A 13092-nucleotide genomic window follows, 5' to 3' on the forward strand; every position below is an offset into this window, starting at 1 on the left:
TAGTATTATTTAGACATTTATTTTGAATCATACATCACTCTTATCATACATAAAATCAACAATATTAGGAAACTACGTTGGCTAAGAATTCTTAAACTTTCTTACCATTCAGATTATGACTTTTCTGCTTTGCCTTTCAATTCAGTCATCAAGTCTATTTTCTTCCATGCATTTTCCTTTGTGCCCTCAAGAACCAAAACGTAATAAAGGCCATTGGTGCTGGGCTCTTAAGTGGGTTTGCGATGATATAGACATAGCCTAACTTTGAGTTCCATTTGGCACTCGCTCAACCCATTTGATCCATGCCTTTCCCACTCCCTCCTTCAATTGTTTATATCCTACAGCTTAAAATAATGTTTCTGATTTTCATCCAATGTATTGAAATTTAACTTTGCAAGTTTCAACGCTGGAACTTTTTGTATTTTCTTACAAAGTGACAACTATGTCATGTTTGCTGCCAGGCAAAGCTAGGCATCATTGGGCCTAACTTGTATCTTGAGTATAGAGATGTTAAAATGTGAGAAAGAAAAATACAGGCCTTTGAATTGCTGAATCTGACAGTTGAAAACAACATTTAGCTTAAACATGAGCATGTGGAGACAGAATCTAACTAGTGTAGCCAGCTGGTGGACTGCCTGGGTGTAAGTCCTCTCTTCACTTGGTACTTACTGTGTCCAGCGGCAATGTCTCCCTCTGTTCCTTCCGTCTCCCCATCCCCCTCCTCCTTTTCTACACATACTTACTGAGGGTCTATCATGAACCAGACATTATTACAGGTGCTTGGAAGTCATTAGAAAATAAAGTAAGGATCAAACCTTTATGAAGCTTGATTTTAAAGAAAGAGAAGCATTTGATAGTTGTAGGAAAAAAGACATTTTAGATGAGTGGGACATCACAAGTAAGTGGACAGAGTTGAAATAAAAATATACTTTTTCTAAATATCAATGTAGACTCTTCAGTAATCACTTTTCTGAACATCAAATTCTTTATTTGCATATTACTTGAGTAAATTGTGTATGTGTGAGCATTTGTATTACAGTTTAAGATCAAAATACAGATGGAGTTCTCTTCTACAGAATATCATGTATTCTTCAAAGTGAAGACAAAAAACTTCTGTCTAAACTGATGATCAGTGAAATGCAAAAGGGCAACAGCATGGAAAATGGAACATAAATGAGGTTTATAAAATTATCTTGGTGATATTTCTCTAAGGTGTTGTTTGCAGCCCGGATGAGCCTCTCATTTAGCACATGACCTCTTGGTTAACTACGTTGCCTTTGGAGTTATTTTGCTGTCATTCATGTGTGTTACGGATTTTATTTTTCCCCTCGTAAATCCACAGAGAATATATATCATCCCAGAATGCGCACAGTCATTTTGAATTTGAAATATTTCCCCGGATTCTTCATGTAGGAACAAATCTATTATTTCGTACAGGAAATATTTGTCCCTTTGCTCGATGTGACAGGCTAAAGAGCATATCATTTTCAAGAATTTAAATTTAAATGAATCAGTGTGCTAACTTTGATTCCCCTCTCTTCCTTCTCAGCCACATAGAGTAATTTGCATTAATCAAATTAATAATAAAGGGATTAAAATTGCCGGTTTCTAAGGGAGGGACATGTCAGTGGTATTAAATGTTGCATTTAGAATGATTGTCCTTGCATGTTAATTATAAGCTGCCTGGGATGCAAAGGAAGTTCAAGGAAATGTTATTCTAAGCATGTGTTATCTTAATTTTGGAAAAGATCCTTTAAAGGATGAATTGCACTGCAGTGGGCTTTCTAATCAGACCATGTAGTAATTTAGATCAATGACCCCAAATCCTATAAGTCCACTATGACTGGCAGTGATTGCGAGGATTTTATAGGCTGTTTACGAAGTTACCTGTCAGGACACAACAGAAGACGCCCTTGTCAACAAAATCAAACTCGTAATTGTATACAATAGAAAGCTCATCTCACTAGTTGTAATGATGATTAGATAATTTGTCCATCCTGTGTCTGAAGTGTGTGTAAGACTTGCAAATTAGGAGAAAAGTGGAAGGAACGGTAAGAAAGAAATGACCATTAACATGGTTCTTATCTATTTCGGCAGCGCAAATGGTGTCACTTATGGACTCCATAATACAGATGATCATTTTTCCTTTGCTAAGCCTAGGCATGCAAGGAATAATGAGGCAAAATTGGCAGTTGTTTGGTCGCTGTATTGTCCGTTCAATGACTTTCAGTCTAAAGAATCAGACAGCCAAGCAGAAAAGAGCCTTATTTTTAAGTTCCCTGCCCCTGGATGGAAACTTGGGCAGGACTCATGAATTTTTGGTTCACGGAGAGATAAGAGACAGTTCTGTAGTCACTTGAAATCACAAAACATAGTCTCAATTCAGCAAGTAAGAATGTCCAATCCAAGATATTGATCACAACTCAATGTTCATTGTGAGGTAAGGCTTTTCTTTTTGCATTTTGCTCTAACTAAATAAGGTTTGGGCGCAGAAGTGAGATATGACTGCTTTTTTCTCCATTCCCACCCCATCCCTACTTCGTTTCTGCAGCTTCGACTCTAGACTTGAAGTATGGGGAAGGAGGTAGGAAAAAGCTAGGGAGTAGGAAGTTGCTTATTTGCTGGTGACTTCGGGGTCTCTGGCCTCAGAGGATATTTCAAGCTGTCTTTTTAAATTATTTAATTATTATTGTTCTTTTTCTCCAACATAGGAAACCACATTACACAGTTGCAACAGAGTAAGATGTAAAGGAAGCAAGAACTAAACACTGAATTAGAAGAGGTGATGTTACGCCAGACATTACTCCATTAATCTTACCTGTACTGGGCCACCTATGTCCATATGGTTGTTAACTGCAGTACAGACGGACAAAGTAAGATGAACTCACACACAGAGTGCGTACCATATACAAGTACTGTTGATATCGAAACTGAAGTGAGTTTGCTCACCTGTTGCGCAGCAAGCCAATCTCTGACACTGGATGTAGTGGAAGGAAGTAGGAATTTTATTATTGCACAACACTGAGCAAGGAGAAAGGGCAGCTAACATTGAAATCCCAAAGTCCCTGAAAGCTAAAAGGAAGAGTTTTTATTTGGGGTTTTAGGTAGGGGAGGCGGAGCACATGGCCTTGCTGGTCAGAGCTTTGCCACAAGCCTGTGTTTGGCTTTGAGACTCCTTGCAGAGAGGAGGGAGCCCATGACCTTGCTGGCCAGCAGCTTTCCCACCAGCCTGTAGCTCCCTGGCGGGGAGGAGGAGGAGGAGGAGATAATGAATCCAGGTGGTTGTTCTTGGCGGTGTCTGTCTCCATGGAGGATAGTAGATTCTGGAGCCAGGAAGCCAGGGAGTAAGCAGGGAATGAGTGTTTTGGTTTTAACCCCATACATGCTGGGTTTAATGTAGAGAAATCCATATCAGGGCCAGGACCACTGTGATCCTTTTGTCATGTCGAACCTTGACATTGCCATCTAGCCTGCTGACAGCAGCACAGACCTGAATTCGGCTAAAATGAGAATCAATTCATACAGTGGAGAAGAGCATTTCCAGGAATCACTACAGACATCTAGGCCAGCATTTGCCCAAGGACTAATCTATTAGACCAGATACATCAGCAAGTCGGCAGTTTTCAGAGACTTGCTTTCCCACTGCAGGAAAAGATACTGTTTGTAGTTTTCGTATTTTAAAAGTATACCTATTTCTTTGCTTACTGCCTCCATCTTTGTAAACTACACCCTGTCAAACTGGGTTTCCCTGCCCTGCAGTAATCTACAATCTGCACTCAACCGTGGGCCACAGAGTTATTTTCTCTTTAACATACGCTTTTTATTCTTTAAAGGACAACAATCTCTGATGTAATTAGCATTACTGCCATTTTGATGAGCAGATGAGGTTGCTGAGGCTCAGGGGTTTGGTGTTACGCTCAAGGCCTCAAAGCTAATAAATTACAGATCCCCATTCATTTAGAAGTCCATTCAAAGTCTGCTTGTTTCTAAAGACTACCCTTTTTTCATTAAACCGTTAAGTACATCTGTCTCTCAAGAATGCCCTGTGCCATTTGGGGGACACAAAAAACAAAGTCCTCATCACTCTATCACCACCACTGCTTCATCCAGGGTGTGGTGGACAGTCAGCAAGTGCATGGCTTGCAGGACAATTTGGTGATGGTGTATGTATGTGTAGGTATATTTAATAATTCCTTCCCGATTATTTGTTATTTAAGCAGTCCTATTTGTATTTTTATCTCCTTACACTGAACCTTCCTGCTGAGCAGTTTTATAAGTCTAGAGAACTTGTGCCTGGAATGTGAAAACGTAAGGAAAAGGTTAATGAAAGCAGCGAGAACACTTCTTTGAATTCTTTCAAGATGTTGCCTGTGATCTTTTAGGTTCATTTTCCCATTTAGTGCCTGGACACCTGAGTGCTTGCTGATTTGTACGATTGTCCTAATGACCAAGGACATGAATTACTGAAAACCTCATTAGGCCTTTTGAGCTGAGCATATTTTTTAAGAGACTCTGACATTTGGTGAGGGATGTGGTGTCAGCAGAATATCTAGCTTGAATATAATTTCTAATTTGGGGAAAGGTATTGGCATGTAATTATGTGGGCATACAGAGAGAGCAATTATCTGAACTGGCCTTGAACGCTGAACTTTTGAACAATGGAAAAGGACAAATGTGGGCTAGAGCCAGACAGAACACATAATGTGCCACGTCCGCTGAGAGACTTGTATACAATTTATATGCTTAAGAAAGATCTCTAAATATCTATCTGGCATTACTACAATTAACTCTTATATGGTGATGCCAAAGTGTATTTAATACCACAGAGAGAGGATGGAGGCCCTGGGGAGGGAATGGTGGTCCCAGAAAGTTCAGAGAAGAGGGAACCATTTCAGAAGCACAAAAGTCTAATTATTAGGGTTTTAATAAAATGTCTCTGATTTTTTGCAGAAGGAATGTTCTTGCTATTATCTTGACCTAAAATGCCAACCAGGAATTCAGTTGCTCCTGAAGTGTACCAGTTGGCTGTCGTCACATAACAACAATCTCAAAACTCAGTGGCTTAAACCAACACTTGTTTATTATTGCAGCCCATGTGTCTGCAGGTCATCTGATTGACAGCTGGTGTAAGTGGGGCTCGAGTGATCTTGGCTGGGCTTGCTCATGTGGCTGTGGGTTTGCTAGCAGCTTTGCTCTAGCCTGGGCTTGTCTGAGGCACCTTACCTGGTGTAGATCTGCTCCATGTGTCCTCAGCCTCCTCCTGGCATTAACAGGCTTGCTTCGGCTTGTCCTTCCCGTAGTAATGACAGAAGTATCAGAGGGCAAGAAGAAACATGGCCACTAGAGGCCCAGACTCAGAACTAGAAAACTGGCCAAAGCAAATCATATGGCTGAGCCTAGTGTCAAGGGGTGAGAAAATATGTGCTGACCCTTTTTTGGGAAGAACTGCAAAGTCACTGCAAAGGGTATGGAGACAGGGAAGGTAAAGAATTAGGAGAGCTAATGCAAGAAATGGACCATAATGGAAACAAGATGCTTTTTGCAAAGGTATTTAATTTTAGGGAGCGTCTTCTGAAATGTAGAAAGAGGGGAATGGAGGGAAAGGACCTATACTATGGTGTAGCTGTAGTGGCTTCTTCTAAGAAGAAAAGATGAGCTGAGGACAAATCAAAGGCTGTTGCTGACATGCTTCATCAGTCACCTTTTAGCACTGTTAACTGCGATTATAATATCCACGTTAAAGCTGGAAACTCGAGCTGATTTGGAGAACCAAACCATAACTTAAAGGCTCCCTTGCTCAACCAAGTTCCCGAACCTCTGCTGCTCCATTTTGGCTTTTCATTTCTGAATTGGAATGTAAACTATTTTGGTAAAGCCCAGTTGACTTTGCTCCCAACCGCATGATTTCCCCGTTGGATCACAAGCTTGGAAAAACCATTTTAAAGGAGAAATTGAGACTCAGATTTCCCACTCCCAACCTATACAAGCATAAATACCCTACTTCCAGTAGTAAGAGTGGGGAGTCATGGGGCTGACCCAACAAGCACTGCCTCACTGCCAGTCTCTCTTCGGTGGAACGCCGAGAGTCACTGGGCAACGATGCTGAGGGGTCAACATAAATTTCACTCCATCCATGTTGCAGAAATCCCATGAAAACAACAGCATTAATATTTATACATCTGCACAACGCTTCAAATTCAACGCTGATTCCACACATAGCTGATATCATCAGGAAAACAACAAATATAATGAGTCCTGTAGTGACAACTAGTAAGTAGGTATTTGATATTTTAATGACTTTATTTTAGTATATTCAAGAAAAAACCTCAAAAGAATGAAAGTGTAACAAAGTCACTACAGGCAACCTTTTCATCGCATTTCTCTGGAAACAGATTATCAGTTAGGAATATGGGGGAAGGTGTGTCTGGTGCTTTTGTGGTAACCAAAACTCCATCATCCTTTAGACAGCTTGTATGCTACTATAATATACGAAAAATGAAACTCTCAAAATTAGTAAAAATTACAGAAGATTACTCCTGTAAGTGAACCTGCAAATGTTTAAAAAAGTAATCTTTCCTCTTGGAATCAGACTCAACAACAGGTAATGTCTATTTGTCTTTCAAAACAAAGAGTGTTTGAAAGCTTTTGGTGGACAATTCTAATCAAGCTAAGAAAAAGGAGCTTAGCTGCTGTTACCAACAATGTAGAAAGCCCCACAGCTTCTGAGTAAGTTGGGTTTTAGTAGCAGTTTAACATCCAAGGAATGTCTCTAATGCTTAGACATAAACCTATTCTTAAGAGAAATATTCCATTTCCTTAATAAGCCATTCCAGGGAAAGCTCTGTAAATCAATTTTCAAGCAGTAACTACATCTTATTTCACTAATAATGTGGTTTTCTTACTGAGGAGAATTCAAAGAGTTGTATAGGGCTGCCCAAATTTCAACTATCATTTTTGTGAAAGTGAGCATCTCAGATGGTATGTGAATCAGGCCATCAATTTCAAATGCTGATTGAATCTCAATTTATCCTGGCCTACTTGCGAAAATAGGATCAGAAAGAAAATATTTATAGAAAAAGTTGAGATTTCATTTTGATTATTTATCTCATAAATAGTCCAAATTGAGTTGCTGCCAGCTTCCAAGGCACATTTTATCAAATGTTTTACCTCCTGAAGACTATAGCCTCTGCTCTCTGACAATAAAAGTGTTTTCAGAGAATCTAATAATTTATTTTGAGCCTCTATGATTTTGAGTTCTCATTTATTTCTTGATAGCATAGAGTTTATATAATTAGGTTTACTCATACAAGTTTCATTGCAACTCATGCCTAGGATGCGGTGTTGTACCTGTCTGTTACACTTATGAATGCTTCCATCAAAGTGTCAGGAATATTTTCACCCTATAGTTACTTTCTATTTGACAAATATTTTGTAGTTCTTCAAACAAATTCCTTTTCTGATAATCAAATTCTATGTCTTACTTTCTAGGAAAATGGGATAAAATAGCCCACACTGTGTTTACATGTGCGTGTGTGTGTACACATGTACACACCTAAATATGCAATTGAATATCTTTTCTCTCATTCAGCTGCTTGGACATCACAAGGTAAAGCCTTTTCCAGAGCTAGCTAATAAAAAGGAACAAGACAGATAACTTGAGAGTGGTATCTGCTTTTGAAGTTGTATGCCTGTGTGTTCATTTTCCAATGAATATTTGCGCATTTGAGAAGAATTTAGAAGAAAAAGTGAGAGAAATTGGATTTAGGGGAAAAAAAAGAAATTGGATTAGAATGAGGATGATGAATAGGTGGAGACAGTGTGCTGGGAAAACAATGAGCTCCAGTTTTCTGATTTCACATTTCGCAAATACAGTGCATTTTAACAATATTTTTTATTAAGAAGCTTAGATTAAAAATATACATTCTGTGTTTAACTAAAGTATTTTTTATTGTTAAAGCATGATATTTTTAAAGCCAAATCTACTGCTTGATTTTTCTAATAGTAGAGTTAGTTCCATTTGATTCCTTAGACATATAATAAAACAATCAGTATATATATAATAATTTATTGTTTTCAAAGCAGTTTTCACAAATCATATTACTTTGAATATGAAAGACATTAGTTACTAAGGGGATCAAGTAGGTTATCCACTGCAAATCTAGTTTTGGGAGGCTCCCCAAGCATAGACAGATAGATATTCTTATTTCAGGGATGATAAACAATACAGTGAAGAGAGCTTGGACTTTGGCATCTTGAACATAGGTCCTGGCTCAACCACCTCCTGTGTCTGTGATTGTAGACAAAATTATTTACATTGTCTTCATCTGTAAAGTGGGACAGCACCTCCTGTAGCAGGATATTGAGTTGATGCAAATAAAACAGTGTAAATAAGATATCAATAAAGTGCCTGTCTCATAATAGGCACTTAGTACATGACAGCAATATATGTGTTTGAAAATGTATGACATATATACATCTTGCATAAATACACATGTGACATATAGATATCACATAAATACACATGTGTTTTAAACACACGTACATACATAATTATATATATAATGTCTAATAAAATAATCATCCAGATACAGTTGAATAGTATATAATATTGGCCTGTTATATTATTAGAACATCTTAAAATAATCCTTTATAGATGGTATAAGCAGTGCTTGTGTCAACTAATATTTCACAATTTTACATATTATGAAAAGGAGGATTTCTTTGTTAAAGAAATTTGGGAACTATAGTGGACTGGGAGAAGCACAGCCCTTAGAATCAGATCTGTTTGATACCCAACTTATCTACTTAGAAGCTAAATGTACTTGGGAGTTATGGGACCTCTCTAAACCTTAGTTTTCAGCTGTCAGATGGGAGGGATACTTACTACTACCTACAACTATTACAGATTAAACAAGATATATATGGCTGGTTCTAATATATAGTATGGACCGATAAATATTAATTTCTTTCTCTGATGTACACAGCTGGCTCTACCTTATTTAGAAGGGAACGCATTTCTTTCTTTTTAATTGAGGTAACACTGCCTCATAACGTTACATAAATTTCAGGTGTACATCATTATATTTTGATTTCTGTGTAGACTACACCATGTTCACGACCCAAAGACTAATTACCATCTGTCACCGTGCACAGGTGCCCTTTTACTCTTTTTGCCCTCTGTTTGGTACCCACCAATCTAATCTCTAGATCCATTTCTATGAAACTTTACGCCTAGGTAACTCCAAATGGTAAGCCGAATGGTGTGTTAATGGTGGATGTGAAGAAATAGGAGAATGTCCTCTTAATTAAGTTCCTAGGACACCCACATGGGACACCCACAGTAAGTATGATGCTGTCATTGAGGATAGAGACACACCATTACAGAACCAACGACTAGTGAAATCTAGGACTAGCTAAGATGGCCCACCTGACATCCTAGGAAGGCATGGACAGTTTGATTTTGCTGCATTCCCTCTCCAGAGAGATGGAGAGTCACAATGGGTTTTCCACTCCTTAATAAAGAATATCGCATTCTATACACAAACATCCTAGTTTAGACAAGAGGCAGACAGCTGTGAGAGATCTGTGAAGACATATTTCAGTTTTATTATCTTTTAGGCATAGACGGGTATGTTAATCCATTTCCACATACAATTCCTGTAATCACAGATAGGGAATAAACCTTGGACTGCCAAAACCTGTTGCCGAAGAGTTAAATCGAAGAGACAAATCCTGGAAAGTTGAGGATTGTGCGTTATCTTCCTTCCCAGCATCGCTGTGCACATGGCTGCCGTTACACAAACGAGCTTTCCTTTTTATCCAGGCATCGAGTCAATGGTAATAGTGTTGTCCCCTTTTTCCCGACAAACTTCCTGCCTTCTGTCCAGAGCTCGGAGTCTGCCATGTTCCGCTCTCCGGGTTCTGACCGCTGTTTTTGGACTTCATTCTCCACAGCAAATGGAAGCCAAGAAATAACTGTAGTATAAGCCTCTCTTTCTATTGTCACCTTGCTTCTTTCCGCAAATATATCTTAGGAATTAGACTTTGAACCTCTGATCTCCCACACCAAAAGAGAAAAAGAAAAAATATTTATATGGAAGTAATCTCCTTTTAGTGTTCATGGTTTATTGTGGAAAGCCGGTGTTTAAAAATTTTAGAATTTCTTTAACAAAATTCTAAAGAGAAAAGAAAAAAGAGATCACAGTATTTACAGAGATAACAGAATGGCTTAGCCATGCAAAACAAGTAACTTTGGTTTTTCCCCTTTCACTTTGGTTTAAATATTGACCAAGATTCAATTTTTTTTCCTGCCCAATAAAACTTCAACAAATCAAAGTTTAGAGGCAAAAATAACATATTTGCTTTTTCCCCATAACATTTTATACAGCATCGAGTCTAATAGGATATTTTATGTATTTAATCCATACCAATGTACTACAGGAAGCTTTTATTAAACTGAGTCACTATTGTCCAGACAGTGAACGGCTTACGAAGGTACAATAACACGTGTTTCTAAATAATGCAGAAGTGGCAAAAGATTATTCCTAACCTCCATTGGACTTTAATCTTCAATTTATTTTTAATTGCCTTCATTTTTGATTCCACCATTCTAAAAAACAAACACCAGTTTTCCTTTTTCCTCCCAAAGAACACAGTTCTATACCTGGAAATCTGATGTTCATTTTTTTTTCCCATAAAGTTATGTAAATCCTGGGACAAAAATGGCTGTGCAGTGTTCTCCCAGAAACCAGGCTTCTGCTTGAAAGAGCAAAGTGTGAAAGTCTCATCACAAGTAGCTATTGGCCCATATCCAGTCTCCTTCAAAAAGTTTCCACTGATACTACCACCCTAAAAATTTCCTCAGGCATAAAACATGTTTATAAAGTTACAAATCTGAATGTAACTAAAGATACATAGACATTTTATTATTACACTTTCATGTACTGCTTGATAAATTATGTACCAGTTAAAAACACTAAATTATCTCAAGGTGCATTCAATATCTGTAGCGTAGTTAACAAAAACACACACGAAAAAAATATATATTCTATATTCTGTGGAAAATAACACAGCTTTGATAATGACCACTGTTAAAAATCTCCAATTCTGACTGATATCTTTTTTTTTTTTAAAGGAAATAGGTATAATTTTAAGGCAGTGGATAACCCAAAGGATTTAACACCAATTTTTAATTACAGTTATTTCCATTGTGATCTATGAAAATGGGATCCATGACTGTTCCAAACTGTTTCTCACACATTGGTTTGTTTTTTTTCTTTTGACAGAAAATAATTTACTAGCAAGTGTCTCTAAAGGTAAGCGCTACCCAAATTCTGTGTTAAGCTTTTTTCAGACTAGGCAAAACTGTCAGTTTGGGAGTACCATTGTTATGTATGTGTGTTCACATGTGTGTGCGATTGCTTTCTGAGAGTCAGCTGGTGGTGCAAACACAGAATTAGTTCTTCTGGTGCTTATCACTCTGACTCTGCCTCCGCCCCCTTCCTTGTGATCAAAATCACAGCTTTTGAACAGGGCAATGTGTGTGTCCCCAATCTTCACAAGCTGCCACCTTTGGGATTTAGGTGCTTGTGAGAAAGTTTGAGGGCATTACTGATAACAATCAGAATCAGAAATGTACCTGCTCAGATTATCCATATAAACAATTGAAATAAAAACATTACATTATACATCAGATTAACAGCAACTCCCAGAACAAAGCTTACAGTGTATAAAAATAGCTACGTAAAAAATTTACATAAAAGGCAAACCAAAATGAAATCCTCAGTGCAGACATTTACAGAAAACAACAAAAAAAATCAAACCAAACACAACATATGACCTATTATCATGGCTGCCAAAACTTGTTGTTATTGTTTGCAATTTCATTTCATTGTTTTGCTTGAGATAATTCTCTAGAATCCCGTGACAGCTTGGTAGAATGAACTGCTTAATACTTGAACCATGACTTGCTGTCAGTGTCTTTGTATATGTCTTAAATACAATCCACGTTCATGCTTCAATTGGTCTATATAGTTATTTTCTCTGAAACAATGAAAAAAACATAATTTAGTAAGTTACCATAGCAATCATTTTTTACCATCAACCCATGCTTTGTACTAAAAGTGATAGAAATTACTTCAGAGGAGGCTTTCATGAAACTCCATTGTCCCGGGACCCATTTGAAGGCACTGCGGAGCCTTCTACAAAGAATTTTTTTGGAAGTGTTGAGTCTTTATTTTTATGAAAATTGCTTAATTCATATGAAGATTATAAGGTTTTTCAGGAAAATACTGTGTTCTGTTTCTCTTTAGGTTAAAGAATTCACTTATCCCTTCAAATCACACTATTTGGTGAGCTTTGTCTCAAGCTCAATTTTCCTGTGAGAATTTACTGTCTCCAATTTTGAAGAAAATAGAAGGTAAACTCTGTGTTTACAAAGGATTGAGGAATGAACCCTAGAGAACAGAAAAAAACAATGAGGTGGGATTGCTATGTCCTCGCCTCCAACGGAAGGCAGGAGAGGCAAAGGGACCCTGTTCTCACTTCTTTCACCCAGTCAATTTGAGAGGCTGGTTTTCAGATTTTAAAAATGTCTTATTTCAGTTATCCTATTTTTCTTTCCTGCGTGCATCAATTTCAATTACAATTCTTTCTCACGCTCCCCATTTTCTCTATGGGTTTAACTCAGGTGACCCACCCAAATTGTGACTCGTGGTTTATTTGCAGCGAACCAAAGTTTTACTGTGGCTTTGGGGAATTTTTACATCAGAAGAATGAGCTACAGCAACAGTTATTCTCAAGGACACACAAAATAATTTGTCCAAATGACTCCTCTGTTTGGCTGGCTCGAGAGAATATAATTAAAAACAAAAAGCTCAAATTGTAAGTGGCAATACCATGGAAACGTACCTCTTTTGGAAATTGTCTTAAAAAATCACGCTCATATAATTATTATGTATAAATCCAATCAAAATATCAATTTATAAAATTAAGCTTCTTTGTGCTCAGCAGAATTTTTGGCGTTAGAATACAAAATTTGGCATTAGAATACAAAATGCTAAGTGAATGTTAAAAATCTCAAAAGTTTTAAAA

General features: G+C 37.6%; 1 protein-coding gene across 7 annotated transcripts in view; it reads right to left on the reverse strand.

Moving 5' to 3' along the window:
- Window positions 1-9582: 9582 nt before the first annotated feature.
- ALCAM (activated leukocyte cell adhesion molecule) overlaps window positions 9583-13092 on the reverse strand; it is a 186181-nt gene continuing 182671 nt past the window's right edge. For all 7 annotated transcript variants that reach the window (XM_001503380.7, XM_005602026.4, XM_070242893.1 and 4 more), the window contains one exon: window positions 9583-12042. The gene's annotated coding sequence lies outside the window, so the exon portion shown is untranslated. The remainder of the gene's footprint in view (window positions 12043-13092) is intronic.

Source organism: Equus caballus, chromosome 19 (assembly GCF_041296265.1).
Source record: "Equus caballus isolate H_3958 breed thoroughbred chromosome 19, TB-T2T, whole genome shotgun sequence".
Lineage (NCBI taxonomy): Eukaryota > Metazoa > Chordata > Mammalia > Perissodactyla > Equidae > Equus > Equus caballus.